Source organism: Gossypium hirsutum, chromosome A07, assembly GCF_007990345.1.
Source record: "Gossypium hirsutum isolate 1008001.06 chromosome A07, Gossypium_hirsutum_v2.1, whole genome shotgun sequence".
Lineage (NCBI taxonomy): Eukaryota > Viridiplantae > Streptophyta > Magnoliopsida > Malvales > Malvaceae > Gossypium > Gossypium hirsutum.
In genome coordinates, this window is record NC_053430.1 from 68,242,749 (window position 1) to 68,252,718 (window position 9,970).

At 41.7% G+C, this 9,970-nt stretch overlaps 1 non-coding gene across 1 annotated transcript; it reads left to right on the forward strand.

Moving 5' to 3' along the window:
* Nucleotides 1–328: 328 nt before the first annotated feature.
* LOC121204128 (small nucleolar RNA R71) lies at nucleotides 329–435 on the forward strand. Its single transcript, XR_005899056.1, has one exon. It is a non-coding gene; the product is annotated as a small nucleolar RNA R71 (small nucleolar RNA).
* The last annotated feature ends 9,535 nt before the right edge of the window (nucleotides 436–9,970 follow it).

Here is a 9,970-nt window from a genome sequence, read left to right on the forward strand (position 1 = left end):
GGGATTATTCATTCCTCCTCCACTTGTGTCACACTACCTCTCTGAATGTACTTGCGTAGAAACACATAAACCATCAATCTTTTTATTTGAAAGCTCTACCTAGTTTGATAACATGGTGACCGTGTCGAGGTTTAAAACACTAGCAGCTTTTGTCAGCTTTGTCCTTATGGCTTGCCACTGATAATTATTTAGTGACATTTCTTCAATGAACTCATAAGCCTCCTCAGGTGTTCTGTTATTTAAAGTCCTGTCAGCAGCTGCATCGAATAACTGCCTAGTTGAGGGGTTCAAACCATTGTAAAAAGTTTGAACCTATAGCTATAAAGGTAACCCATGGTGAGGGCACCTTCTCAATAAGTCTTTATACCTCTTCCATGCATCGTAAAGAGTTTCTAAATCCATCTACACAAAAGAAGAAATATCATTCCTCAACTTTTCCGTTTTAGCCGGCGAAAAATACTTTAGTAAAAACTTTTCAGTCATTTGTTCACAAGTAGCGATGGAACCTTGTGGTAACGAGTTCAACCACTGTTTAGCTTTGCTTTTCAATGAAAAGGGAAATAATCGAAGGCAAATGGCATCATCAAAAACGCCATTTATTTTGAAAGTATCACAGAACTCTAAGAAGTTGTCCAAAAGAGTATTTGGGTCTTCATCCTACAAACCATCAAATTGAACAAACTGTTGAATCATTTGTATAGTGTTAGGTTTCAGTTCAAAATTATTTGCAGCAATTACAGGTCTAACAATACTCGATAGGCTTAACATAGTTGTACATAGTATGAGGAGTAGGATTCTGATTTACAAGATTTGTAGCAACCACAGGAGGTAGTGAATTATTATGATTTTCAACCATCTCCTTGGTAGTATTGGTATAGTCCTCGTACTCTTCCTCTATATACTATAGACTTCACCTTATTTCTCTACGGTTTCTATAAGCTGTGCTTTCAATTTTACTGTCAAAAAGTAGAGGCCCTGATGGGTTTCTTCTAGTCATAAACTATAAAAACTTGCTAAAAGCAAATAAAAGAGAAATCAGTTGTAACACCCCAAACCCGGCCCAGACGTTATGGCCGGATGCCACATCAAAGCGTTCAAAACATTTCAGGTTGTTGTTCTAGGAAAAAAACATACTTAGTGCTTTAAAAGATAATTTCAATGCAGGTTAAAGTGAATGGAAGCTGCGCACCAGGTAGGAAACCGGAAAAGAGGAGGTGAGTCCCTCGGACTGCTTAAGTACCAAGTCCCTTCGGATCCAATCCTAGACATGCACACCGCCATTACCACACCTTAACGTCGTGTATATTTCTAGGAAACCAATTTGATTAAGTCATTTTTAGGAAAAGTGATTAATTTTGGAAAAATATTCTCATTGTGGAAGCTTTGCTTGTTGTCATGTTATTTTGAAATCAATTACCATTTTTGAAAACGCGCCCTAATGCTATCCAAATTCAACAGTTAAATATAAATAATACCTATCTCAATAAAACATATAAAACCCATCAAAGAAAATAATTAAACAGCCTTATTACATTTCAAAAACCCAAAACCTTAAACGTAAATAAAAAATGTCCAATTCACCAGAATAAAATCAACTTGCAGAACGTGTGGCCACTTTGAATCCCTCACAGCACCAAGCCCACTATGGTTGGGGATTACCTTTGCGTATGAAAAATAAAGGGGTGAGTTTGGGGAAACTCAGTGTGTAAATTAACCCAACCATAGCCTATATCGGTTAAACCACAAAGAACATAATAAGTTGGCCTTAGCCCAGAACAGAAGTCAGAATAAAGCCCATAACAGAACAGAACAGATACTACATGTCTATGCAAAACCCAAACCATATCCAACCACATGCACCCCCATACCAACCTTTCACCATGTGGGGAGACTACTCGACCCACCCAACCGCTACACGCCACAGAGATATGCAGCATGGCTGCCAGAACAGATAATGTGATAGTGTCACCAGAACAGATAATTGTGGTAGAGCCACCAGAACAAATATATGTGGCAGTGCCACCAGATCAGATAATTGTGGTATAGCCACCAGGACGCTTCCTCCATAATATAACCCATGTCCCCGTGCAACAGATATACAATCATGGCATACATCATACAGAATTAAATCATCATGCTTTTCAGTCAAAAGTAACCCTAGGGGTAGAATGGTAATTTTGCACCTAGGGGTATATTAGAAATTTCCATACATAGGGGTATTCAAGTAATTTAACTATTCTTGGGGTTTTCATGCATAGCATAGCCATTTTCATACGACTAGAAACACTTACCACGTTTTCTTACCGAATTGGGCCCGTTGGCCCATTAACTTGTTTTCTGCCCGTTAAGCCCAAAATATCATAAATGCACGAAATTGCACGTATTGCAGTTTTATCACTTTAGATTACCAAAAATATTAACCCACTTATCTTACGAGCATTCGTACACTCGCAAGTTCCCAAAATACCGACTTTTCGGCATTTCAGCTTTTCGACTTTTGCCGATCTAGTCTATAAGAAGGTGTCAGTTACACACCTATTTGCAACAATTCATTGACGAGATCCACGCACAAACTACCCACAATTATATTACTACCACGTTAATCTAACTACAGAAACAAACTACATATTAACTCCTTACCCTATTTGGCCAATAACACCTTAGGCACTAGCAATTCTACCTTTGCTGGAATTAGCGACTAGATTTAGATCCTATTGTTCCCCTTGTCCAAGCCCTTGATCAGCAGCCTCTAGATCACACTATCATCAAGATAAAACAGTTACCACAACCCCTTAGGGCTACAAGTCCAAAACGACAGCCTCCCTAACCTTTACGGATTTCAGCTTTTTCTAAAATGCGAAATAAAGACTAGGTTGAAAAGACTTACCACCGATTCCTTTCGTCAACAATACCTCTTAATCCCCACTCGATTCTGATGCAGTTCTAAGCCCTCAAATGATAGAAAAAGTCGAGCCTTCAGTGTTCTCAATATTTGGCTAAGTCCCTAGGAGTGTGGAGTTTTCGGTTTCTTTTTTCCTTGCAACAGTGTAACGAAAGATGAAATAGGAGGGTTTTGTTGTGGTCTTGTTGACAGAAGCTTGAGGTTTAGAGAACTAAAGAGTCGATCAAGAATGATGGAAAAGATGATGGAATTGGCTAGGAGAAATTGGCACAGAAGGAAATATTGCTTTCGGGATTTCAGCTTTTCTTACGGCAAATGACTATGAAGGTTTAGGATCGTCTGAAGAAAAAGATGGAGATAAACAGGAGGATAGAAAGATTCGGCTATACAGAAAAGAAGAAAAAGAAAAAAGTTGATGGAGAGAGGAGAAAAAGAAAAGAAGAGGAGAATAGTCAGGAAACGGCATAACTTACCCCTAGTGCCGAATTTATACTGGCACTTAACCTAGCCGAAATTTGCCCCCCTAAAGCACCCCTTGGCCGGCCAACTCTTGCTCCTCAAGAGTCCACCATTCGGCCAACACCGTTCTCCCTAATCAGCTCCTAAATCCTCTCCCTTATCAGCTCCTAAATCCTCTCCCTTATCAGCTCCCAAATCTTCTCCTGACAGCCTTTCACTTCAATTCTACTGCTTACCTTTTCTGTACATAAAAATTAATATCACTAATTTGCTTACCTTGTGACTCGAACCTTAGCTCACCATGGTCATCCACACGCCACCTCTAAAGCCCCCAAGTGGCGTCACATGCCAACTTACCACAGGCTTCCTTGTGTTTTATTTTACCAGTTAGTACTTAAAAGCCTAGCTAACCAGAACCTCTTTTCCCTATGGATTAAAATCACTTAGAATTACCGGGTTTTAGCTTAAGCTTGGGCCTTCTAGAGGCCCACTAACATAATTAAACCTACGCCAAACAGTCAAAACACAGAAATTTTAAAATTCGTTGAAAACCACAGAAATCCCGAAAATCCCAAAAATTGGGGCGTTACAACTCTACCCTCCTTAAAGAAATTTCGTCCTCGAAATTTTACCTGATTCAACCAGATGAGGGTATTGCTGTTGCATCGCCTCTTTTGGCTCCCACGTAGCTTCCTCTCTGACATGATTACGCCAAAGCACTTTCACTAATGGGATAGATTTCCTTCTGAGAACCTTAACATCTCGTGCCAATATCTGCACAGGCTCCTCCTCAAAGGTCAAATCAGTCTAAACATCAATTTCTGCAACTGGCACGACATGAGTAGGGTCAGAATGATAACGCCTTAACATGGAGACGTGAAAAACATTGTGAATCCTGTCTAACTTTGGAGGCAATTCCAATTGATAAGCCACTGGGCCTACTCGCTTCAAAACCCGATAGGGCCCAATAAATCGCGGACTCAGCTTGCCCTTCTTACCAAACCTTAATATCTTCTTCCAAGGAGAAACCTTCAAGAAAACCATATCACCTACTGAGTACTCAATCTCCTTTCGCTTCAAATTTGCATACGACTTTTGCCTATCAGAAGCTTCTTTTAACCGATCCCTAATTATTCTGACCTTATCCTCAATATCAGCTACCAACTCTGGTCCAAGAACTTGTCGCTCTCCTAGTTCAGTCCAACAACTAGGGGTACGACACCTTTGTCCATATAGTGCTTCATATGGTGCCATTCGAATACTCGCCTGGTAACTATTATTGTACGCAAATTCTGCCAACGGCAAGTAATCCTCCCAACTACCTCGAAAGTCAATAACGCATCCCCTCAACATATCCTCCAAAATTTGAATAACCCTTTCCAATTGACCATCAATTTGGGGATGGAAAGCCGTGCTAAAGTTCAATCGCGTCCCCTATGCCTCATACAACTTTTGCCAAAATCGAGATGTGAATCTGGGATCCCGGTCAGAGATAATCGACACTGGGACTCCATGAAGTCGCACAATCTCCACCACATACAACTTGGCTAACTTTTGAAGTGAGAAGTCCGTACGCACTGGTATGAAATGGGCTGATTTGGTCAACCTATCCACAATCACCCACACCGAGTCTTTCTTCGATGGTGACAAAGGCAACCCACTCACAAAGTCCATGGTTACCCTCTCCCACTTCCAAAGTGGTATCTTCAACAGCTGTAACAGTCTAGAAGGTAATTGATGCTCAACTTTCACTTGTTGGCATGTCAGACATTTTCCTACAAACTCAGTTACTTCTCGTTTAAGTCCAGGCCACCAGTACAATTCTCGCAAGTCGTGATACAACTTATCCCCTCCAGGATGCATAGCACAAAGTCCCTCATGAGCTTCCTTCAATATTGCCTGCCTCAAGTCAGAGTCCTTTGGAGCACAAATTCTTCCTCAGAAACACAGAACTCCTTCGCTATTTAACCCAAACTCAGAAGTTTCCCCTTCCTTAACTTGTTGAAAACGAGCGACCAAAGACTCGTCATTCAACTTCTTTTCCTTAATTCGTTCCACCCAGGTTGGTCTCACTTGTAACTCAACTAACAGACTTCCATCATCATACAGACTCAGACGAGCAAACATTGCTCTCAGATCAGATACAGTTCTACGACTTAGTGCGTCGGCTACCACATTAGCCTTGCCTGGGTGATACTCGATCAAATAGTCATAATCCTTAAGCAACTCAATCCATCTCCTTTGCCTAAGGTTCAGCTCCTTCTGAGTCAACAAATACTTAAGACTCTTGTGGTCTGTGTATATAATACACCTCTCCCCATACAAGTAATGTCTCCAAATCTTAAGTGCAAATATCACTGCCGCCAAATCCAAATCATGAGTAGGATAGTTCCCCTCGTGAGGCTTAAGTGTCGTGATGCATATGCAACCACCTTACCCTCTTGAATTAACACGCAACCTAAACCTACATGTGATGCGTCACTGTACACAGTAAAATCCTTCCCAGACTTTGGCTAAATTAACACAGGTGCTTCAATCAGAACTTTCTTCAACTTCTCAAAGCTTCCTGCTATGTCTCAGTCCATACAAACCGTACCCCTTTCCTTATGAGTTTTGTCAGAGGTGCTGCCATCACAGAAAAACCTTCCACAAACCTTCTGTAGTATCCTGCCAATCCTAGGAAACTTCGTATTTCTGACACTGACCTACGCAGCTTCCACTCCAAAATCGCTTCAATCTTTCGACGGTCCACCTTAATCCCCTCAGCAGAGACCACATGACCTAAGAAGGTTACCTCCCTCAACCAGAATTCACACTTGCTGAACTTCGCATAAAGTTCCTTCTCCCTTAACACTTGCAGCACTATACGAAGATGCTCATCAGGCTTCGCTTCCGTTTCAGAATATACCAGGATATCGTCAATAAAGAGGACTACGAACTGATCCAAGAATGGTTGGAACACACGATTCATCAGATCCATAAACGCTGCAGGAGCGTTCATTAGTCCAAATGGCATAACCAGAAACTCGTAATGACAATACTGAGTCCTGAATGCCGTCTTATGGATATCTGCCTCCTTGACCCTTAACTGATGATATCCTGATCGAAGGTCGATCTTGGAAAATACAGAAGCTCGTCTAAGCTGGTTGAACAGATCGTCAATCCTTGGTAGTGGATACTTATTCTTAATCGTCATTTTGTTCAACTGGCGATAATCAATGCACATCCGCATCGTACCATCCTTCTTTTTTCACGAATAGCACCGGTGCTCCCCAAGGAGACACACTTGGCCTAATGAAGCCCCTATCCAACAACTCCTGAATTTGTTCCTTTAACTCCACTAACTCCTTCGGTGCCATCTTATATGGTGCGATGGACACGGGCACCGTTCCTGGCTACAAGTCGATTCCAAACTCAACTTCCCAATTCGGAGGTAATCCTGGAAGCTCCTTCAGAAAAACATCTTGCAACTCTTTTACGGTCCTGACCTTATCCATTGTCAGACCCTTTTCTTCCAACTGACTTACAAATGCCAAATAGGCCTCACAACCTTTCCAAATCCACTTTTCGGCTCTTAATGTCGACACCACATTGGACAAATAATCCCTTCGCTCACCTATTACCATAACCTCCTCATCCTCCGTGGTCCTTAACACCATTCGTTTAGCAGCACAATCTAAAGTCGCCTTATGCTTAACAAGCCAGTCCATTCCCAGAATGAGATCAAACTCTCTGAACGGTAACTCCATCAGATTTCCAAGGAAAATCCTACCTTGAGTTTCTAAGGGTACTTCCCTATACAGTTTGTCTACCCTAACCGAGTGACCCAAATGACTTAGCACAGATACCCCACTCACAATCTTCTCAGAGTGCACACCCAACGACCCAGATATGGCACATGCAACATAGGAATGAGTAGATCCAATATTCACCAAAGCAGTGTACGGTATGCTAGAAACCAAAAATGTACCCGTTATGACGTCAGGTGCGTCGCCCTCCTCTCGATGACGAGCTGCATACACCAACGCTGGCTGTCGAGCTTCAGCATTTCCGGTACCCCTGCCAGGTGCCCCTCAAGCTTGACCATTTCCATTTCCATTTCTACCTTGCCCACGTCCTCTCGGTGGTTGTGGTCCACCTCTCATGGGTTGAGCAACCCTCTGTACAGCAACCTGAGCCTGATCAGCTCTCTGAGGACAGTCTTTAACTCTATGCTCCATAGATCCGCAGCGGAAACAAGCACTGGAATGTTTCCTACACTCGACCAAATGTACCTTACCACAGTCTCCACAGATTGGTGGTCTAACCACATTCATCGGCACTGCTCGAACTGGTTCCTCCACCCTTGCTCTCTTAACATTCCTATTAGCACCACCTAAGGGCCCTGAATCCCTCTGAAAATGGTTTTGATCCTTCTCCCGATTCTGCTTTTAAGCCTGCTTAACCTCCTCAGCTATCTTTGCCTTCTCCACCAAGACCGCAAAGTCTCGCTCCCTCTGCGGAGCAATCAACACCCTCAGGTCATCCCTAATACCATCCTCGAAGCACACACTTTGCTCATATTCCGTAGCGACTATGCCCACGGCATACTGGCTCACCCTTAGAAACTTGGCCTCGTACTCAGCAACTGTTTTACCTCCTTGCGCCAGATTGAAGAATTTTTTTCTATGAGCATCCACATAACTTGCCCCAACGTATTTCCATTTAAAGGCCGTCTTAAATAGTTCCCAAGTTACCCTATCAGCTGGGGTCCCTTCTCTCACAGTGTGAATCAAACAGTAATTTAGAGTTTTTTTTTTCACAGAATCGAAATCTAGCTACAGTTTCAGTCTCTTATCAAATTTTCCTATAGTTTTCAGTATCATCCTATCTAGAGTATCCTAGTGGAATTTCAGTACAGACAGATAATTAAAAAAATATTCAGAGAAGTTTAGAGTAATACTTACAGGCTTGGGCCAGAGATTTCGGAATGCCACCTTCTAAAGATCTAAACTTTAAAAAATCGAGTTTTTCTTTTTTTCGAAAATCTTTGTTTTTGTAAACCCATTCCACAGCCGAGTTGTTGCAACCAAGCTCTGATACCACTAAATTTAACACCCCAAACCCGGCCCAAACGATATGGCCGGATGCCACATCGAAGTGTTCAAAACATTTTAGGTTGTTGTTCTAGGAAAAAACTTACTTAGTGTTTTAAAAGATAATTTCAATGCAGGTTAAAGTGAATGGAAGCTGCGCACTAGGTAGGAAACCGGAAAAGAGGAGGTAAGTCCCTTGGACTGCTTAAGTACCAAGCTCTCCCTTCGGATCCAATCCTAGACATGCACACCGCCATTACCACACCTTAACGTCGTGTATATTTCTAGGAAACCAATTTGATTAAGTCCTTTTTAGGAAAAGTGATTAATTTTGGAAAAATATTCTCATTGTGGAAGCTTTGCATGTTGTCGTGTTATTTTGAAATCAATTACCGTTTTTGAAAACCCGCCCTAATGCTATCCAAATTCAACAGTTAAATATAAATAATACCTATCTCAATAAAACATATAAAACCCATCAAAGAAAATAATTAAGCAACCTTATTACATTTTAAAAACCCAAAACCTTAAACGTAAATAAAAAAAAAGTCCAATTCACCAGAATAAAATCAACTTGCAGAACGTGTAGCCACTCCGAATCCCTCACAGCTCCAAGCCTACTATGGTTGGGGATTACCTGCGCGGATGAAAAATAAAGGGGAGAGTTTAGGGAAACTCAGTGTGTAAATTAACCCAACCATAGCCTATATCAGTTAAACCACAGAGAACAGAATAAGTTGGCCTTAGCCCAGAACAGAAGTCAGGATAAAGCCCATAACAGAACAGAACAGATACTAAATGTCTATGCAAAACCCAACCCATGTCCAACCACATGCACCCCCATACCAACGTTTCACCATGTGGGGAGACTACTCCACCCACCCAACCGCTACACGCCACAGAGATATGCAGCATGGCTGCTAGAACAGATAATGTGAAAGTGTCACTAGAACAGATAATTGTGGCAGAGCCACCAGAACAGATATATGTGGCAGTGCCACTAGATCAGATAATTGTGGCATAGCCACCAGGACGCTTCCTCCATAATATAACCCATGTCCCCATGCAACAGATATACAATCATGGCATACATCATATAGAATTAAATCATCATGTTTTTCAGTCAAAAGTAACCCTATGGGTAGAATGGTAATTTTGCACCTAGGGGTATATCAAAAATTTCCATACATAGGGGTATTCAAGTAATTTAACTATTCTTAGGGTTTTCATGCATAGCATAGCCATTTTTATACGACCAGAAACACTTACCGCGTTTTCTTACCGAATTGGGCCCGTTGGCCCATTAACCCATTTTCGGCCCGTTAAGCCCAAAATATCATTAATGCACGAAATTGCACATACTGTAGTTTTATCACTTTAGATTACCAAAAATATTAACCCACTTATCTTACGAGCATTCGCACACTCGTAAGTTCCCAAAATACCGACTTTTCGACATTTCGGCTTTTCGGCTTTTGCCGATCTAGTCTATAAGAGGGTGTCAGTTACACACCTATTTGCGATGATTCGTTGA